The sequence below is a fragment of the Budorcas taxicolor genome, chromosome 17, assembly GCF_023091745.1.
Source record: "Budorcas taxicolor isolate Tak-1 chromosome 17, Takin1.1, whole genome shotgun sequence".
NCBI classification, from domain to species: Eukaryota; Metazoa; Chordata; class Mammalia; order Artiodactyla; family Bovidae; genus Budorcas; species Budorcas taxicolor.
This window is the reverse complement of record NC_068926.1, coordinates 45,603,922-45,625,880: the sequence shown is the minus strand read 5'-3', so window position 1 is coordinate 45,625,880 and position 21,959 is coordinate 45,603,922. Positions and strand designations below refer to the sequence as shown.

Genomic DNA, 21,959 nt, shown 5'->3' with positions numbered 1-21,959 from the left:
TTATTGTCCAACCAGCCGTTCAATAAATGTTGCTGAGCACTTACTATATACCAGGCCCTGGGCTAGGTATGGCCCTTCAGAAATTACAGTTCAATAAGGAGATTGAGATTGTCTTCTCAATAGGGAGACAGTCATGGAAATAAACTAAATTGTCAGATCTCTTGGTTTCAGGCAACAGAAACACAATTCCACATGCCAGAGGTCAAGAGGGCATTTGTTGATCAAGGACAATAAGGAAGGGTTCTGAGCTAGGTATTCTCTGTGTCTTAAGAATTCCACCCTTCACTCTTTCCTGACCTGATCTATCTAGAAAAACTGGTCCCAACTCTGCCTCAAAGCACTTCTTCACCTTCAGGTTGGGTTCAGTGGCAGGAGATTGGAGGGTGGCAGAAGAGAAAAGCAGGGGTATTCTGCTTCTGTCCTGCTTGCCTGTGGCTCTAGCAGAGGCTGTATTTCTGTAAGGCCACAGACCCTACATAGATGCTTTCTCCAGGCAACAGCTGTCCCTCGCTTCCAGAAACATTGCTTTCTCACTTGTCATTCAGATGATCCCAGGGGTAGACTTCCCACTCTTGCTAGCCCCTGAAGTGTGAAGGAACAGAATAAATACGTATAAACATAGAGGAAAAAGAAGGTACTTAACCAAGGCAGTCTAAAGATTCAGTGCCATTCCTATCAAAATGCAAATGGTATTTTTCATAAAAATGGAATAAATAATTTAAAATTTTATATGGAAACAAAAAAGACTCCAGAATGGCCAAAACAATCTTAATAAAAAACAGAGCTGAAAGAATCATGCTCCTTGACTTTAGACTATATTACAAAGCTACAGTAATCAACAAAGTAATGTACCACAGTACTGGTATAAACCAGACAATAGGATAGAAAGCCCGGAAATAAAGTCATACACTTATGGTCAATTAATCTACGACAAAAGAGCAAGAAAATACAATGGAGAGAAGACAGTCCCTTTAATAAGTGGTGCTGGGAAAACCAGATGACAGCTACATGTAAAAGAATGAAATTAGAACATCCTATAACACCATACACAAAAATAAACTCAAAATGGGTAAAAGTCCTAAATGTAAAACCAATACTCTAAAACTCCTACTGGAAAACAACATAGATAGAAGACTCTTTGACATAAATCACAGTACTTTTGATCCATCTTTTAAAGTAAAGGAAATAAAAGCAAAAATAAGCAAGTGGGACCTAATTAAACTTAGAAGCTTTTGCGCAGCAAAGGAAACTATATACAAAACAAAAAGGTAATCTATTCAATGGGAGAAAATATTTGCAAGTGATAAGATTGATGAGGAATTAATATCCAGCATATATAAACAACTCATACAACTCAACACTGAAGAAAACTCAATTTAAAAATCAGCAGAACACATGAATAAACATTTTAGCAAAGAGGAAATGCAGATGGTCAACAGGCACATGAGAAGATGCTCAACATCACTAATCATCAGAGAAATGCAAGTCAAAACCACAAAGAGATATCACTTCACACCAGAGTGCTATCATCAAAAAGAACACAAATATTGGCAAGGATGTGAAGAAAAGAACCCTTGTACACTGTTGGTGGGAATATAAATTGGTGCAGCCACTGTGATTTAGTTGTTAAGTCATGTCTGACTTTTGTGACCTCATGAACTGTACCTACCAGGCTCCTCTGACCATGGAACATCCCAAGCAAGAATACTGGAGTGGGTTGCCATTTCTTTCTTCAGATGATCTTCCAGAACCAGGGATCAAACTCATGTCTCCTGTATTGCACACAGTCCCCTGCACTGTAGGCAGATTCTTTACTGCTGAGCCACCAGGTTTGTAGGTTTCTCAAAAAACTAAAAATAGACCCAGAAATTCCATTCCTGGATAAATACATACACCCACAAAAAGAAAGAGTAATTGGAAAAGACACATGCATTGAGGTGTTTGTAACACTGTTTACAATAGCCAGGATATGGAAGCATCTAGCTATCCATTAACAGAGGAATGGATAAAGATGTGGTTCATATATACAATGGAATATTAGCTACAAAAAGGTACAAAATTGTGTCATTTGCAGAGATGGAGATGGACCTAGAGACTGTCATACAGAGTGAAGTCAGAAAGAGAAAAACAAATATTGTCTATTAATGCATACATGTGGAATCTAGAAAATGGTAAAGATGATCTTACTTGCAAGGCAGAAGAGACACAGACAAAGAGAACAGATGTATGGATACGAAAGGGGAAGTTGGGCATTGGATGAATTGGAAGATTGATGTATACACACAATTCTGTATAAAATAGATAACTAATGCAAACCTACTGTGTGGCAGTGGTCATGTATGGATGTGAGAGTTGGACTTTGAAGAAAGCTGAGCACTGAAGAATTGATGCTTTTGAACTGTGGTGTTGGAGAAGACCCTTGAGAGTCTCTTGGACTGCAAGGAGATCCAACCAGTCCATTCTGAAGGAGATCAGCCCTGGGATTTCCTTGGAGGGAATGATGCTGAAGCTAAAACTCCAGTACTTTGGCCACCTCATGCGAAGAGTTGACTCATTGGAAAAGACTCTGACGCTGGGAGGGATTGGGGGCAGGAGGAGAAGGGGATGACTGAGGATGAGATGGCTGGATGGTATCACTGACTTGATGGACGTGAGTCTGAGTGAACTCCGGGAGTTGGTGATGGACAGGGAGGCCTGGCATGCTGCTATTCATGGGGTCACAAAGAGTCGGATACGACTGACCAACTGAAATGAACTGAACTGAACTGAACTGTGTAGCACAGGGAACTCTACACAGTGCTCTGTGGTGACCTAAATGGGAAAGAAATCCAAAGAGGAGACATGTGTATACATATGGCTGATTCTCTTTACTGTACAGCAGAAACTGACATAACAATGTAAAGCAACTATACTCCAATTTAAAAAAAGTATCCCTGTGTTTTTAATTTCTAGATCATCATCCCAGATTTGGGCACAGGTGTCTATGTATCAGTCTTCCTGGAGCCCTTTCAGGAGCTGTCTCTCAAAGACAGATTCAGGTGTCTGCAGCATAAATGTCAATGCTCTTTCAGAAAGATGAGGTGGATGGCTGAGTACTGAAAATACATTATTGCATTCCTGGACTGTATTGTTGAGACACGTTTATCTGACACTCAGGTGGACAACTGTTACTAGAAATGAAAGGCAAGTTAGAGGCTATTGTCCCCTAAAATCACCCACAAAAAGAGATTTGACCTTCCACAGTAGTGAGCATTAACTTGTGAGTGTACAAATATGGGGAATGTTCATTTTTAAATGTCTCAGCAAGAACAGAGTCAACTAGTTCTGCATCCCAATACTCCTTTCTGATGGTGCTTCCCTGCATGGAGCCTGGGTCTGGTGCATGTTGAGACGAGGGGTCTCATGTCTTGATGATTAGAACTCTGTAAGCATTTGGACACAGAATCCTGTCTTCCCCACAAGAAGCTTCACCAGGTGGTGTCAGAGATCATGGAAGTGAAGGACTTTTCCAGGAAACAATGTCTTTAGATTGGCATTGAGAGAAAAGACAGTTGACACATGGATTTTATGAAATGCATTAAATGGCTTGTCATTGTGACAAATAATAAAAGTAATGACTGTTAAAGAAAGTGGAGCAGCACAAAAACTACTTAAAATATCATCAAGCATTCCTTGTGGACTCTCCTGGCTGCCATGGCATAAATGTTTTATTAAATAAAAAGCAGTTTGCATATTCCTTCTCTATGGAACTGGCTGTTGCCTTTTTGTTTTGAAATTTTAAATCTGTATCATCCAACTATTTATGGATCTCATGGACCTGCAATTTTCCTTGTTTGAAATCATCTGAGTGTGCTTCCTAATCTTGTTGGGGATCACTGTACCCAGCTGAACCGACTCTCTCAAATTTATTCTTATTTACCTCGAATTATTTAGTTATAAAAGGAAAGCGCTCTCAAGGCTTGGAAACATCCTCTGGGCCGACCTCTGTGACAGTGACTGGCCCCAAAGTTCATTCACGTACTTTGTGCAGGAACGGTAGCGCCCTCAAGGTTCAGCTAGATGCCGGTTCTTCCAGGATAGACTATAGTTCCCAGCCTCCCTTGCAGCAAGGTATGGTCGCATGACCAAGTTGTAGCAAATGAAATTAAAGAGGAAATTACAGGTACTACTTCCGGTTTGCCTCTAACCTGTTTGCTGACACTCTTAACCCCACCACCACCATCCCTAATCCCCCATCTCCCACCATCCTTTCTTTTTCCCCGAGATGGAAGTGGATGCGTGTGTTGCCATCTTGGATCTTGAGGAGGACAAGGATCTACCAGGGCTGGTGGAGCAACCACTTGGAGCTGGAGCCTTAGATGGTGGGGTCAGTGAACAGTGTTCCACATAACAGGCCACAGCTTGTAGATAATAGAAATTCCCCATTTTGTTTAAGCCACTCTTATTCGTGCACCTGCTCACATGCTGAGGCACACAGACTCCTCTGAGCCCTTTGTTTTCCATCTTTACTTTCTTCTTTCCTTATGAAGTAAAAGCATCAGATAATAATGGTGGACATTTACGGAACACAGTCTGTCGCCCCCTAGTGGTAATTAAATGTCCTGTGAATGACCTCATTGATCCTCCCAGCGGTTCTGTGGGGTGGGTGATGCTTCCATCCCCCTCCTATAGATGTGGAAAACAGGGCACAAAGACCCCCAGCAAAGCACAGGGCCGGTAAGGGGGCAGGGCGTGAGCCCGACTGGTCTGTCTCCAGAGTCCCCTGACTTTCTGCACAGGGAAATCCTGTCACTGTCCCATGTAAATGCAGAGGGAGCTGGTATCTGACCTCTGCTGTGGTGTGTTTCTTTGGTAAAATAGGCCCTCAACCCTCAGTTCCCCGATGATATTTCCAGAGGGTTTCTCTTGATCACTGCCCGCCCCAGTCCACCCACCCCTTGTACAGCATGTGTACATCTGTACACATGTGTATGTGTACATCTAAGGGTCCATCTGAGTAGCTGAGAGACTATGATGGCCCCACAGCCCTTACGCAGGGAGTGGGGAGCCTGGCCACAGGGCCCTCCCTAGCTCATACCCACCACCTCCCACTGCCCAGGGTGAGGAATGGGGGCTAGGACAATGTTTAGCACCCAACTGGGGCCCCTGGAAGTGACTCAGGCAGCTTCTTTCTCCTGTTTGCCATTTTTCTCTTCTCTCCCCCAAACCCCACTGTGCTGCCCCTCCTTAAGGGGAGCAAAGGAAGAGGCCCCTCAACCCCAGGCTCCCAGCCAAGGAGTTCAAGAGAACCCAAGATGAAGTGAGGTGAAAGTCGCCCAGTCGTGTCCGACTCTTTGCGACCCCATGGACTATATGGTCCATGGAAATCTCCAGGCTAGAATACCGGAGTAGGTAGCTGTTCCCTTCTCCAGGGGATCTTCCCAACCCAGGTCTCCCACACTGCAGGCCGATCCTTTACCAGCTAAGCCGCTAGGGAAGCCCTAGATAGACACCAAGAATGGACTAGAAGCCCAGTCAGACTGATGGGAAATTGTGCAAATTGCAGTCACAGGGGCTAAGGGGATGAGTCTTAACCCACATATGATGCCATTGTAGTGTTCCTAAGGTCTACAGGCATTTCCTCCAGAGTAAGGGGCAGGGGCCCCAGCAGGATCTGCTAAGTAGGGGAGGATGTATCCTCACTGTCCCAACAAACCTGCCCTCAGCCTCCACAGGGACTTGGGAAAACTTCTCTGGGGTTCTCCCTCTTCACTCAAGTTAATGGTCCTCCCCTGGGCAGTGACCCTGTAGTCTTTCAGCAGCTGGAAACAGCAGTTGCTCTAGATTCACTGAAGAGAAGTTATGTTCCTGGAGCTTCCATATGGGCTCTGTGTCCAGAAGGTCATGAGGGGGTACTTGTCCAGGGAGCTGGGATTCTGGGCTAGACTCACTCTGTCACAATGGCTGGTTTGGAATCAGTTCAGTTCAGCTCAGTCGCTCAGTCGTGTCCGACTTTTTGCAGCCCCACAGACTACAGCACGCCAGGCTTCCCTGTCCACCCCCAACTCCTGGAGCCTACTCAAACTCATGTCCATCATGTTGGTGATGCCATCCAACCATCTCATTCTCTGTCTTCCCCTTCTCCTCCTGCCTTCAATCTTTCCCAGCATCAGGGTCTTTTCCAATGAGTCAGTTCTTCGCATCAGGTGGCCAAAGTATTGCAGTTTCAGCTTCAGCATCAGTCTTTCCAATGAATATTCAGGACTGATTTCTTTTAGGATGAACTGGTTGGATCTCCTTGCAGTCCAAGGGACTCTCAAGAGTCTTCTCCTACACCACAGTTCAAAAGCATCAATTCTTTGGCACACAGCTTTCTTGATAGTCCAACTCTCACATCCATACATGACTACTGGAAAAACCATAGCTTTGATGAGACAGACTTTTGTTGACAAAGTAACGTCTCTACTTTTTCATATGCTGTATAGGTTAGTCATAGCTTTTCTTCCAAGGAGCACGTGTCTTTTAATTTTATGGCTGCAGTCACCATCTGCAGTGATTTTGGAGCCCCCCAAAATAAAGTCTCTCACTGTTTCGATTGTTTCCCCATATATTTGCCATGGAGTGATGGGACCAGATGCCATGATCTTGCTTTTCTGAACGCTGAATTTTAAGCCAGCTTTTTCACTCTCCTTTTTCACTTTCATCAAGAGGCTCTTTCGTTCTTTGCTTTCTGCCATAAGGGTGGTGTCATCTGCATATCTGAGGTTATTGATATTTCTCCTGGCAATCTTGGTCCCAGCTTGTGCTTCATCCAGCCCAGTGTTTCTCCTGATGTACTCTGCATAAGTTAAATAAGCATGGTGACAGTATACAGCCTTGAGGTACTCCTTTCCCGATTTGGAACCAGTCTGTTTTTCCATGTCCAGTTCCTACTGTTGCTTCCTGACCTGCATACAGATTTCTCAGGAGGCAGGTCAAGTGGTCTGGTATTCCCATCTCTTTAAGAATTTTCCAGTTTGTTGGCTTGGAATATAAAGTACATTAAGTATGGATCTCAGTCTATGATCTTAGGTGTGCTAGAAAATACCATTTAGGGCTGCCTTTCCATAAGGAATTCCCTGGTGGCTCAGACAGTAAAGAATCTGGCATCAATGCAGAAGACCCGGGTTCAGTCCCTGGGTCGGAAAGATCCTCTGGAGGAGGGCATGGCAATCCACTCCAGTATTCTTGCCTGGAGAATCCCATGGACAAAGGATCCTGGAAGGCTACAGTCCAGGGGGGTCACAAAAGAGTCAGACAGGACTGAGTGACTAACACTTTCACTTTCATTTTTGCATAACTGAAGCTCATTTCTTTTTGAGTCTCCCCTTTGTGTCTTTGGTGGAGATGTCAGTTCAGCCCATCGACGATCCCCTTCCCCTTCTTCCCTGGTATTCTAAGTTCTGCAAAGGTGATGTGGGCAACTTTTTTTCTTGTTTGTATTCAAGACCTTTGGAATACATTCATATGTTTGGCAAATGTCCAGACATATAATTATGAGCTGAATCAGAACACTCAAGCCCCTTCCCATGCCCCTGCATCCAGGGTATGCCAGGGGCTGGGCAGTGGCAACAAAGGTGGCCGGGTCTGCATCTGACCCCATCAGGTCATTGTTCCAGGCCTGCCTTTCATCCTCCCACCCATTCAGTGCTCATCCCAGGACCCTATACCTACACTCGCTTTCTGCCTGATCAGTTCAAATCACTATCTGAGATGCTGACTAGTGTGGGGTCACAAGATGCTGTGACATTCTGAAAGAAGATGTCACAAAGTAATGACGTCACAGGGAGGTCATCACTCCCATGAGTCCCTCAGACTTTGGTCCTTGCAGTTTTCTGTGATTCCTCCTCCTTCCCCGGGGCTTCTCCAAGGTCCCTCTCAGTCTCTGCCCCTTCCATGTGCTCCCAGGAGCCTGGGGCCTCCTGCTGCTCCCACCCCTTCCAAGGAGGCCTGGGGACCCCATGACCAGACTCATGACACTGTCTGGATGCTCCCTAAGCAGCATCTATTCCACATCAAGGTACCTTCTGAGCTGGGGCTTGGGGCTGGGGTGGGCGTTGGAGGGAATCAGCCCTGGAGGGAATCAGGTGCTGGGTCACCCCAGAGCAGTTTTCAGGGCTTGTAATTCCACAAAGGGAAGGTCACTGATATCCCAGTGGCAGGATATTTTTGCCATGGGCTTCTCTTTTACCACCATGCTCCCACACCTGGTCATTGTGCTGGAGGCTTTTGCTCCAGGGGAAGTCCTGTAGGAGAAACAGAGAACTAAGGAGTAATATTACTGTATATAAGAGATTTGTCTCAAGTACATCATCCTGCTGTAACACAGAGAATACCTTCAGAGACAGTTGCTTCTCAGCCCAGATAGGTCAAGATTACTCTGGGTTGGGGAAGAGAATAATCCAGAAAAAAGATGAGAGACACGAGAAGGGGCCTTGCACCCAACCTCCACAACATCAGCTCTGAAATGGAGAGTGTCAGGCACCCCGAATAAATCACTCTGAACACAGAGGAGAACTGGATTTGCTTCCTGCCTGGGATACTGGAAGCAGTGACCGCACAGGACTCCCCACAGCCAGAGTGAGGGCACAGAGAGAGGAGGTGGCTGATGGGGCCTCAGGGCAGAGGGGACCCACGAGAAACCCTTTGGGTCCTCACATCCCTGTATGTGGAGGAGAACATGGTGCACCCACATCCCTTATAAGACAAAGTCCTACAGCAAAGCAAGGGATGGGGCATAAGGAGAGCTGTGCTGAGGCAGGGGCTGTGACACCAGGCACACTGAGACAGTATTGTAGGAGCAGACCCCGGACAGGGATGAGAACCATCAGCAGGTGTTAGAAAGGGAGGTGATGCTGGAGTCCCACCTCCACCCCACGTGAGCCCGCTTAGAGGCACCCACGAGGAGAGGAAGAAAAATCCCCAACTGTCTAGCTATCCCACATTGATGCCATTCACCTGGAACTGAGTCTACTGTTTTCTGCCATTAAGCAGAGTGAGGGCTCTAGAGAGAAACTATATTTAGTTATAAAAGAATCATGTTATTTTACACACTTGAGTTGATGTCTTAGAAATCTGTGCCAGCTGAGCGTACTTTGGGAGAAATGGTTATGTGCAGTGTAACAAATGTCAAATTTGCTTTAGAACCCTGGAGGAATGAAACCAATTGTGTTTTCTTTACCAAGAAGTAGGGTTTGCCCTGGGGCTGAGGAGGCTCTTCTGGGTCTGACATCATCTTGAACCTGGAGGGTGGGTTCAAAGGGGAAGGTTCAATCGCTTCAGGCTGGGCCAAGGGGCTGCTCACCCGAGTCCTGGGAGTGGCTGAGCTGGGAGGAGATGGGAGAAGCAGAGGACAGATGGAGAGACGAGGAGGGAGAATGACAGCTGGGCTGGGAGGAGGGGCGTCGAGTTGGGGAAAGCACAGGTGACTATGTTCAGCCTCCTCACTTGGGAGCAGCTGCCCTCCCCTCCATAGTCCTGTGAGGAGGGAGGAGACTTCAGACTGGAGGAGGAAAACCCAGCAGAGCTGCTCCATTAGACTCATGAAAGCGGTTATCCCTCCATCGGTTCCTTCATGCCCTCAGGAGTTCCATCGTCATCCTCTGTGTCCCTGACACTGCTGATAAATGGAGGTGGAGGATGACAAGGTTCTTGACCTCTTCGGAAACAGACAACAAACAAATAAAATTAGAAGAAAGCCAAGATGGTTTTAGATAGTGACAGCTGCTACAACAGGAATAAGAACAATGATGAGATGGAGGATAATGTGAGGATCACTTCCATGGGGTCAGGGGAGGTCTCTGTGAACTGATTTGTGTGCTGAGAATGGAAGGAGATAAGGAAGGAATCAGACATGTTAATGTATCAGGAAGAACATTCTTGACAGAATGAAGAGCAAATGAAAAGTTCCGTGAGACAGGTTAAAGTGTGGGGACTGATAAATGGAGAGAACTTGAATGCCATGAAACCGTGACCAGCGACGATCTAGTTGCGAGAGAGATGGGAGAAGAGCAGACACGGTTGAGCAGGTGGGGATGGAGTGCTCACAGGAGCTATTCCCGCATGAGGCCATTAACACATTCTCACTTCATGGGGCCACAAACACTTTCGTCCACTCGGTCTGTTTCCACTAGTCTCTCCCCAGAAGGACAGGGAGTCCTGTGAACACGCAACAGTCTGCATCTGAGTGGGTTTAACTCAGAGCTCCATGGCAATTTCCATTCATTCTCTCTCCAAGGACATTTTCTGAAGCCTTTCCATCTGCTGAGCCAAAGAGATTGCTCAAGACCAGATGTGGAGAGCCCTTGGCCCAGGTAAGAAAGGGGCCCATTAGACAGGTGACCTGCAGCTCTGAGCTGGGAGTTGGGGCTTCAGGAGCACACCTGCCATTCAGCTTCTGCCTGAGAGCAGAGACAGCCTGAGGGACAATGGCGTCCCCATCCCCACTCAGGTTAGAGTTTACTTGCACTGGGGGAATTTGTATGCATTTTTCATCTGTTCCTCGAATGGCCCAGCAAGGTGACTGGGATTGTATCTCATTGCCTGTGATGCTCTGACTTTGGAAATGCTTGTCCCCAAATCACTCTCTTTCTGCAGGGAAACATGAAGATCTCACTGTAAAATGCTTGGGTCAAGGAGAAACCAACTCCCAAGGTGTTATAAGAACCCAGGGCTTCCCTGGTGGCTCAGCAGTAAAGAACTGCCTGTAGTACAAAAGCCTACAGGAGATGTGGGTTCAGTCCCTGGGTTGGGAAGTTCCCCTAGATGAGGGCATGGCAATCCACTTCAGTATTCTTGCCTGGAGAATCCCAGGCACATGGACCAAGGAGCCTGGTGAGCGACAGTCCATGGTGTCGCAAAGAGTCGGACATGACTAAAGCAATTTAGCAAGCATGCATAAGAACTCAAGGTGGGGAAGGTATGGTTTCCCAAAGCAAAATCAGGGTTTCTTTAGGAAGCAGAGGGAATAAATGACACTCCAAACAATAGATATGTGATACAGGCCATTTGTGTCCACAGTGATCGCAGCAGCTTCCACTTGACAGTGGCTGGAGGTTGACACAGGCCTGTGAGGCACATGAACTCACCCCGGGTGTCCTGATGACAGCCCGTTAGAAAGCAGCTCTGAACTCTGGTCCTACCTGGCCCGATGAGGCCTGTGCTGTGGGATATGTGACATGGAGCTGCCCCCATGCAGGGTGATCCCTTTGTTAAGCCACCGAAGATGAATTAAGGCACCAACGTGCCTGGAGGTGTCCTGGGGATACAAGAAGTCAGGAATTAATTCTGTCATGTCACCGTCACTGTCAGGAGGACCCATTAAAGCTGAACAAGAATCAAAGGATGATTTGCCAGGAAGGAAATAAAGACCCTCATGACAAAGTGGGGGGCGGAGGAGGGCAGTGCACCGAGTCTCACTGCATCAACTCAAGCTGTAAATTAAACTGCAGTTGATGGGATGGGATCTGGGTCTGGGGAGGCACAGGCAGCAGTTTGGGGAGCTCCTCCTGGTGGTGGCCTGGAGCTGCTCCAGGCCTCTCCTTTTTTCCCAAGTTGTGACAGCTGTGTCATGAACTGTGCAGTATGAAAAAGTCAGCAGCAGCCTATAAAACATGTTTCCCTTGTTTCCCCTTTCTGTTGTCAACAAGCTTCTGATATTCAATGTAGTTGCCTTCTCCCAACACAAAAACAATTGCTTCTTGGAATGGATTTTTGTTCCTCGGAACTGAGCTGTCACTGCCTGGCGGCATCTGGGATCAAAATATCTACAGTCATCGTTTCACCGTTTGACTTCATGTCCCTGAAGACAGGTAGGTTGTGCTGTTTCCGAGCCGCCTTTGTCACCCTTGCCATCGTACACTGCGATCTTGTGTTGGGGACTCGTTTGGCAATGCCTGAGATGGCAGGAGCTGAAGCCATCCCGGCAAAAGCCTTCTGCTATTTGATGTATTGTAAGGAATTAAGGTTGCATCCTGCGTCAGTTCCAGCTTTTTGGTGTGGCTCCAAATCAGCCTCAGAAACTGTTTGCTGTGCACTTACATGATAGATAAGAAATGCCTCATTTATCTCCTGGATTGCCTGCATCAGAGTCTGATATTACATCTAGAAGAGATTTACCCAAAGAAGATTTGCTCATTATTTTTTCTTTATATTCAAAACACACATCCAGTTTTCTTGCCTTTACATGTCCTAAGACAGCAGTGGCAACATTTTATGGAGATCAGTAAGTCTTTTTCCCCTCTCCAAGGTCTTCTGGCAAAGAACCAAAAGCTGAGGATAGCTGAGCAGTGTTGTCAGGAAGCATCATCATGGCCCCTTCATCTTCCTCTTCTGGCCCCATAGCACTTCTCAGGTGTTTGACCTCATCTTCTCACGCTCTGCTCTAAGATTCTAGTTCTTGCTGAACTGATTTCCAAACCTCTGGGAATGGACTCCCTTTACGTTTCTGCTAAAATGTATCAACTGGAGTTAAATCATACGACTTCCTGGTTTTGTCTCTAGGTCACACTAGCACCAGCCAGGGACTTTTTCACTCCTGAAGATTCTTCCAGGTTAACTCTGTGTACGTGGAAATCGTAGGACCGATATGTCCAAATATGATGTAGAGGAGTTCCCAGATCCATGTTTTTGTCAACGGGAGTGATGAAGGCTTTGAAAGCTGAAGCTGCCAGCTCCCAGCACATCACCTGTAGTAAAACCATTTTTGGCGTCTCTTAGATGTTCCGGAAACTTTTTATCTGTTTTCACTGCTCCCATTTCCATTGCTATTTCTGCTAATTATCTGATTATAGGAATAGTACCCAGCACAACAGAAAAGCAGAAGAGGCTGTCAACATTCCGGTGCGTAACAGTTTTCATTTCCGCATTTGTGATTTCTGAACTGTTAATGGCACAATATGAAACATTTCCTCATTTTTGATTGCATCATCCAGGCGTATCATTTTTCAAAGTAATAAAATCGAGATACTGATCAAAAGCTAGCTACTTGGGTAACTGTGTAGCTGCTAATTCTACATTTGCAATATATTCCAGTTTACTCCTCGAAAGGGCAGAAATAAAGTTCAAATAAGCTGGTTCACACAGAGCTGACTTAAAAGAACTCGAGTAGTGGTTTATTATAATAGGGTACAACCAGGAACAGTCAGATGGAAGAGATGTGAGGTATGCGGAAGGGGGCGGAGCCCTCCCCAAGAAAGCATTTCCCCAAGTCTCCAGGTGTCCACCAACCCAGAAGCTTCCACCCACCTTTGTCACTTGCCTCCAGCTCAAACCTGCTCTTCTCCTTGGGCCAAGCCCTCCGACACTCCCCTCCCGCCTCTTCCCACTTGCCCTGCAGAGACCTGCGCTTCCTCACCTCCACCTGCCTCCCCTCTGCTGGCTTCTCATCTGCACAGACACACGCTCAAGAGCCATCCATCCACACTGAAAATATCATTTCTCTGCCACACCAACTGTAGGCCACACTTCATTCTCCACTCACAGAGAAACTTCCAGGGAAACACATGCAGCAGGAGAAGGTTTTCACGGCACATCTAAGGTGCTTATTCTTCCGGTGTTCCTGTCACTGTGGCCACCCCACCCACTGTGGTGGGCTGCATTCAGAGGCTGAAGGGAGTATCACAGGGGTGCCCCATCCATGTGCCATCCTCCCCCTAATAGATCCCCCACCCTGTTTAGGAACAAACCCCATGGCGCATACTGAGAGTAAAATTACTTGCTATTTATCTGAAATTAGCATTAACTGGCATCCCATATTTTATTTGCTAAATGTGACAATTCTACTTGGAATGACTTGGGTATGTCTTATCTCTCTGAAGTGTCAGCTATAAGTCTAAACAAGCACTTTGGACCCTAACTTGCATATGTCTTTATAGAAGAGGTTTCTGTAATGTGAAGTATCACTTCCCAGCCAAGGGTCTTCCCCCAGCCTGGGGACTCCAATTGTCGACCCTGTGGTCTGCGGGGAGAGCAGGCAGTAACGGGGGCTCGCTGTCCTCTGTCCTCCAGCATGTGCCTGGGGAAATACTGACACGGGTCCATGCAGGAAACATAAGAGGATGTTCTCTGAGCTTGTGTGTGGCAGCTGGGAGTTGGAGGCTTCCTGGGGATGTGGGGGGAAAACGTGGTGGGCACCCACCCCCACCCCTGAGCACAATGCAGCTGAGAAAACCAATGGAATCACCGTGCACTTAGCAACATGAGCATCTGCTCAAAATATAATTATCTGTAACATGCTACAGCGTCATAAATAGAATGAAATACATAACACAATGCCGTCAGTGTTTATTTCAATCTATAAGCCCATAAAAGAGCAGTGGGCATTTTGCAAGACCACATTCAAAAAAAAGATAGTCATTAAACACTGTTCAAGGATTTTCTTAAAAACAAAATCTTACAAAAGTCTCAATAAACACACAAATAAGGTAAAATTTCAATTAAAAAATTTTTAAGATACTACTAAACACAGTTTTGGGGCTTCCTGGGTGGCTCAGTGGTAAAGAATCCACCTGCCATGCAGGAGATGCAGGAGACGCAAATTCAATCCCTGGGTTGGGAAGATCCCCAGGAAGAGGGCATGACGACCCACTGCAATAATCTTGCCTGGATAATCCCATGGACAGAGGAGCCTGGCGGGCTATGGTCCCTGGGGTCACAAAGAGTTGGACACGATTGAAGCAACTCAGCATGCACGCACGCAAACACAGTTTTATGATTCTGTAACAGCACGAGAGGAACAGGAATAAAAAGGTGAATAAAAAATTAATAAAACTAGATGGAATCCATGTGCAGATAAATGACATGTCATCTTTCTAGTGTGGTTAGTTCACCCCATTTGTCTTAAGGTCCAGAAAAGAAGGTGAAGACAGAAATAGTGAACGAGGGGCTGTGAGACCTATGGAGGCCCCTCCGAGGTGCCATCCCAGGTCTGCCTCCCACACCCCATAAAGAACAACCTGCTCTCTTCCTCCACCAGTCACTGTGAATGGGGGAGCCCAGCTGTTGTACTATTTGCCAAAGGCAGACATTTTAAAAACGTAATTCTCCTGAGATGAAATCATTAATTAAAATGGAAAATTCACATATTCTCAAAGCAAGTATAAATTAACTGGGAATTTTTCACTCAGATCATTTTAGTCCATGGATGAAAACGCTGAGATATTAAAGCTGGTGCACAGACAAGACTCTTGACACTTCCTGAGATTCTCCTTGTGCTTGGATGTCTGTGTCCCGTCTAACTGCTGTTTTGATTGGATTTTTGTGATCTCTGCTCTGCTAGTGAGAGATAATGTACATGCATTTCACAAAGATGGGAAGATTCAGGGGCCCTTCTCACCCAGACACGCACCCAGGGAGGAAGATGCCAGCAAACAAAGCCAAATTTTAAAAGCTTCCCATCTGTTTAGCTGTGTGAGTGATGAATGTTGATGGCAGGGAGAGGAGATCAGAAAACCCAGAGCCTCAAAGAAAAGAGAGTGCAATCATCCACATTCTATCATCAGGCAAATCACCTTTAGCATTAATGCTGTATCTTTTCCACTTTTAGAATTTTGTCTAAACTAAGGCACACATATAATGCACAAAATATATTTAACCTCATTTATGCCTAAAAATGGGAGCATATTATAAAGGACATTTCCTGACCTACACCATCACTTGATACACTGCAGAGACCACTACACATGCATTACACAGATCTGCATAAGCATCTTATTCTGAGAGTGTTCATTGACTCTATCCTGAAGTCCACTGGGCAGCTCTCTCTCTGGTCCCTCAGGATTCCCAGAGACTTTGATATCACATATGGAGATGAAATAAGTGTCTCTGGGTTGCATGTTTTCCCTTAGCACGACCTCCAGCAGTGGGTCTGCACTTTGCACACAGAACAAGTAAAACTGAGGCATGAGGTTTCTTAGCCAGAAAGCTGTGCAGAGGGGTGGATGAGAAAGGGAAGCTCCTGAGAGTCATAACATGCCAGGGAGAGAGCAGAGAAAATGGAGACCAAGAAAGAGAACGATATGGACATTTCTGAACTACTGCTAGGTTCCCCTGACCCGAGCATATATGCTCTGACACTAACCAGCACACTGTCCCCAGGGTAGACCAGCGCCCAGGTCCCACGCTGACTGATGGATAGAACAGACAAGGACAGATGCATATCGCACTTCAGAGGCTTTGGAACTGAATTGGACCACAGCCCATGCAACGAAGTCAGGGACTTGCTGCATGTACCTACCCAAGTCAACTGTCCACTAAAACAAACCTTCCCTGCAGAATTTAAACAAGATTCAGAGTCATATAATATATTTAAGCAGCTCAGGTTACAATCTGAATTTAAATGCCATCAAGAACCAGCACCATCTCAATATCTTGCAAGAGGGAATTCCAATTAAGAGATGCCAACTCCAGGTGACACAGATATTGGAATTATCATACAAACTTTTGAAACAACTATTATAACCGCTCCAAGAAGAAATATGAGCACTTTTTAAACAAATGGAAAGAAAGAGCTTTTCCAATGAGAAATGGAAGATAAAAAAAGAAGCAAATGAAAATTTAGAACTAAAAAATACAATAACCGAAAGACAAAAATACTATCCGGTCTCAGAGGCAGAATCAAGTTTACTGAGGAAAACATCAGTGCCTTGATAACAGATTAATAAAATTATCCATTCTAATAAACCAGAAGAATAATACTGAAAAACCTGAACAGAGATGAGAGACCTGTGGGAAAATACAAAGAAACAAACAAAAAACAAACATTTGTGTCATCAGAATTCCAGAAAGAAAGGAATAATGTGAAGAAAATAATTGCTAACATGTTCCAATTTGCCAAAACACAGAGTTACATATTCAAGCCATCAAGTGAGCCCCCCAAACAGGACAAATTCAGAGAAAGTCATGCTTACACATATCAGAATCAAACTTCTGAAAAGCAAACACAAAAATAACTTTGAAATAAATGTGAGAACTTTCCAATCACTGTTCGTTCCCCTGTGTGTGTCATTGTGTGAAATGTCCTCACAGTTCTCACCAGAAAACATAAAATTAGATAATAACAGAACAGCCAGTGGTTCCAGAGCTTGAAGAACTGGAGTCCACCAGAGTCTTGCTGCTGCTGCTAAGTCCTACATGCAGTGAAAACATCTATCAATAGAAGAAATGCAGGACTTCACAAGGGAAGGAGAAGCAGCAGAAATGGTATCTGGGTACTCCCTGGTGGCTCAGATGATAAAGAATCTGCTTGCAGTGTGGGAGACCTGGGTTCGATACCTGGGTCAGGAAGATCCCCTGGAGAAGGAAATGGCAACCCACTCTAGTATTCTTGCCTGGAAAATCCCATAGACAGAGGAGCCTTGCAGGCTAGAGTTCATGGGGTCACAAAGAGTTGAACACAACTAAGCAACTTCACTGTAACTCTCTCTAGAACCTGCTGCTTTTCTCTCTTCATTCTTTAAAATAAGAAACTCCTGGGTTCAGCTCTGACATTACAGAGTTTGAGATTCACTCCCATCCATAAAGTCAGGGAAAGCTGAACAAACTAAAATCAGCTTTGCTTGGAGGCATAGAGAAATGAGGATGCAGACAAACCACCACCTCAAAATCTGGAGAAACAAAGGATGCAGAGGGTCACACCAGGGTCTGCTCACCTGGAGCAGGAGCAGGTGGGGATGTGAGCTGGCAGGCACACTTTGATGATACTGACATATGACTGGGCCTGAGTGAAGACTCCCCTGGGTCAAGAAGCTTCTGGTGGCCGCAGTGTCAGGGGACACCCACACCGTTCTGGCTTTTACCTCCAGGAGCCCCACCAGGTTCTCCCTGGGAAAACCCAAGAAAGATCCTTGTGGCCAAGGCAGAGGAAGGGGAGAGCAGTCCCTGTGAAGGGGTCCAGAGCCTTCTCTTGAGCAAAAGCTGCTCTCTAGGTGGGATTGTGCCAGAGCTCAGTCCTGAAGATTGTCCCAGCCTGGAGGAGGGATCGCCCCACTGCAACACTTCCAACCTTCCTCTCATTGAGAGGGGGAGAGATATGCATCCCTCTGGAGAAGCACGTGTGGAGTTCACAGCCCAGGGCTCAGCCACTAAAAGAGAGATTTCATCATATGATTGTAGACCACTCTCCTCCCCCAGACCTATGACTACTGGGCAGTGTTGTAATAACCATGATTATCGAAGACAGAGCTGCAGGATCCAGTGGCTCTGCAGAGAAGCACACAGGGAAGCTCATGTCCAGGAGGCAGCAGACAAAGGCACAAGGGGAACCTGGAGTTTCTGACACCTGGGGCCACAGCAAACCTCACCTGGTGTCCTTCCTACCCAAATGGACATGGAGCCTCCCACTAACGGCCTGTTCATCCCAGTTCCTATCACTCAGTACAACACGTCCTGCCTTCAACAAGGATGCAAAACACTGACTATATCACTGATGGAGTTTATAAGGAACATAGGTGTAATGCACACGATCCCTGTAACATAGTGTGGGAAGGTACAGGGACCTAGATCACTACTGTCCCTGTGTTCCATATGAAATCATTAAATATCACTGTTGGGTCAATTGTGAAATATTTAAATAACTGCATTTTAACTCTGAGAGCAAACATGCGCACACACACACACACACACACACACACACACACACACAATACAAGGGATATATCTAAAAATCAACACACATTGAAATAGAATACTAAAAACAATCACATGTTATAAAAGGAAGGCAGAAAAGAAGGGAGAGGCATTAAGAACAGAGGTAGCAAACGGAACAATCTAATAAGTGATTGGATATAATTCAACATATCAATAATTATGTTCACTGTAAATAGACTAAAACAGGGTTCAGCAAACTATAGCCTTTGAACCAAATTCAGTTCACCACCTGCTTTTGTAAATAAAGTTTTCTTGGAATACAGACGGTACCATTATCTGTGTATTGTCTCTGGTGCTTATGTGCTGAAACTGCAGAATGGAAGTACTGCAACAGAGACCCTGCTTATTATCTATCCTTTTACCAGAAAAAACCTGGAGAACGTCTGGCCTAGACACACTAGTCAAATATTGTCAGAATATTACAAAAATTCAAATACACATTTTCACTATATTGATTCTTCTGATCCATGAATATGGTATATTTCTCCATCTATTAGTGTCCTCTTTGATTTCTTTCATCAGTGTTTTATAGTTTTCTATATATAGGTCTTTCGTTTCTTTAGGTAGATATATTCCTAAGTATTTTATTCTTTTCGTTGCAATGGTGAATGGAATTGTTTCCTTAATTTCTTTTTCTACTTTCTCATTATTAGTGTATAGGAATGCAAGGGATTTCTGTGTGTTGATTTTATATCCTGCAACTTTACTATATTCATTGATTAGCTCTAGTAATTTTCTGGTGGAGTCTTTAGGGTTTTCTATGTAGAGGATCATGTCATCTGCAAACAGTGAAAGTTTTACTTCTTCTTTTCCAATTTGGATTCCTTTTATTTCTTTTTCTGCTCTGATTGCTGTAGCCAAAACTTCCAGAACTATGTTGAATAGTAGTGGTGAAAGTGGGCACCCTTGTCTTGTTCCTGACTTTAGGGGAAATGCTTTCAATTTTTCACCATTAAGGATAATGTTTGCTGTGGGTTTGTCATATATAGCTTTTATTATGTTGAGGTATGTTCCTTCTATTCCTGCTTTCTGGAGAGTTTTTATCATAAATGGGTGTTGAATTTTGTCAAAGGCCTTCTCTGCATCTATTGAGATAATCATATGGCTTTTATTTTTCAATTTGTTAATGTGGTGAATTACATTGATTGATTTGCGGATATTGAAGAATCCTTGCATCCCTGGGATAAAGCCCACTTGGTCATGGTGTATGATCTTTTTAATATGTTGTTGGATTCTGATTGCTAGAATTTTGTTGAGGATTTTTGCATCTATGTTCATCAGTGATATTGGCCTGTAGTTTTCTTTTTTTGTAGTATCTTTGTCAGGTTTTGGTATTAGGGTGATGGTGGCCTCATAGAATGAGTTTGGAAGTTTACCTTCCTCTGCAATTTTCTGGAAGAGTTTGAGTAGGATAGGTGTTAGCTCTTCTCGAAATTTTTGGTAGAATTCAGCTGTGAAGCCGTCTGGACCTGGGCTTTTGTTTGCTGGAAGATTTCTGATTACAGTTTCAATTTCTGTGCTTGTGATGGGTCTGTTAAGATTTTCTATTTCTTCCTGGTTCAGTTTTGGAATATTGTACTTTTCTAAGAATTTGTCCATTTCTTCCACGTTGTCCATTTTATTGGCATATAATTGCTGATAGTAGTCTCTTATGATCCTTTGTATTTCTGTGTTGTCTGTTGTGATCTCTCCATTTTCATTTCTAATTTTATTGATTTGATTTTTCTCTCTTTGCTTCTTGATGAGTCTGGCTAATGGTTTGTCAATTTTATTTATCCTTTCAAAGAACCAGCTTTTTGGCTTTGTTGATTTTTGCTATGGTCTCTTTTGTTTCTTTTGCATTTATTTCTGCCCTAATTTTTAAGATTTCTTTCCTTCTACTAACTCTGGGGTTCTCCAATTCTTCCTTTTCTAGTTGCTTTAGGTGTAGAGTTAGGTTATTTATTTGACTTTTTTCTTGTTTCTTGAGGTATGCCTGTACCCAAAGCAATTTACAAATTCAACGCAATCCCTATCAAGCTACCAGCAATATTTTTCACAGAACTAGAACAAATAATTTCAAGATTTGTATGGAAATACAAAAAACCTCGAATAGCCAAAGCAATCTTGAGAAAGAAGAATGGAACTGGAGGAATCAACTTGCCTGACTTCAGGCTCTACTACAAAGCCACAGTCATCAAGACAGTATGGTACTGGCACAAAGACAGAAATATAGATCAATGGAACAAAATAGAAAGCCCAGAGATAAATCCACACACATGTGGACACCTTATCTTTGACAAAGGAGGCAAGAATATACAATGGAGTAAAGACAATCTCTTTAACAAGTGGTGCTGGGAAAACTGGTCAACCACTTGTAAAAGAATGAAACTAGATCACTTTCTAACACCGCACACAAAAATAAACTCAGAATGGATTAAAGATCTAAATGTAAGACCAGAAACTATAAAACTCCTAGAGGAGAACATAGGCAAAGCACTCTCTGACATAAATCACAGCAGGATCCTCTATGATCCACCTCCCAGAATTCTGGAAATAAAAGCAAAAATAAACAAATGGGATCTAATTAAAATTAAAAGCTTCTGCACAACAAAGGAAACTATAAGCAAGGTGAGAAGACAGCCTTCTGAATGGGAGAAAATAATAGCAAATGAAGCAACTGACAAACAACTAATCTCAAAAATATACAAGCAACTTATGCAGCTCAATTCCAGAAAAATAAATGACCCAATCAAAAAATGGGCCAAAGAACTAAATAGACATTTCTCCAAAGAAGACATATGGATGGCTAACAAACACATGAAAAGGTGCTCAACATCACTCATTATTAGAGAAATGCAAATCAAAACCACAATGAGGTACCACTTCACACCAGTCAGAATGGCTGCGATCCAAAAATCTGCAAGCAATAAATGCTGGAGAGGGTGTGGAGAAAAGGGAACCCTCCTACACAGTTAGTGGGAATGCAAACTAGTACAACCACTATGGAGAACAGTGTGGAGATTCCTTTAAACATTGCAAATAGAACTGCCATATGACCCAGCAATCCCGCTGCTGGGCATACACACCGAGGAAAGCAGAATTGAAAGAGACACATGTACCCCAATGTTCATTGAAGCACTGTTTATAATAGCCAGGACATGGAAACAACCTAGATGTCCATCAGCAGATGAATGGATAAGAAAGCTGTGGTACATATACACAATGCAGTATTACTCAGCCGTTAAAAAGAATACATTTGAATCAGTTCTGATGAGATGGATGAAACTGGAGCCAATTATACAGAGTGAAGTAAT

At 44.4% G+C, this 21,959-nt stretch overlaps 1 pseudogene; it reads right to left on the bottom strand.

Annotated features, from left to right (window-relative positions):
- Window positions 1–13,080, bottom strand: part of LOC128062094 (sec1 family domain-containing protein 1-like) — a 32,518-nt pseudogene extending 19,438 nt beyond the window's left edge.
- Between the last annotated feature and the right edge of the window lie 8,879 nt (window positions 13,081–21,959).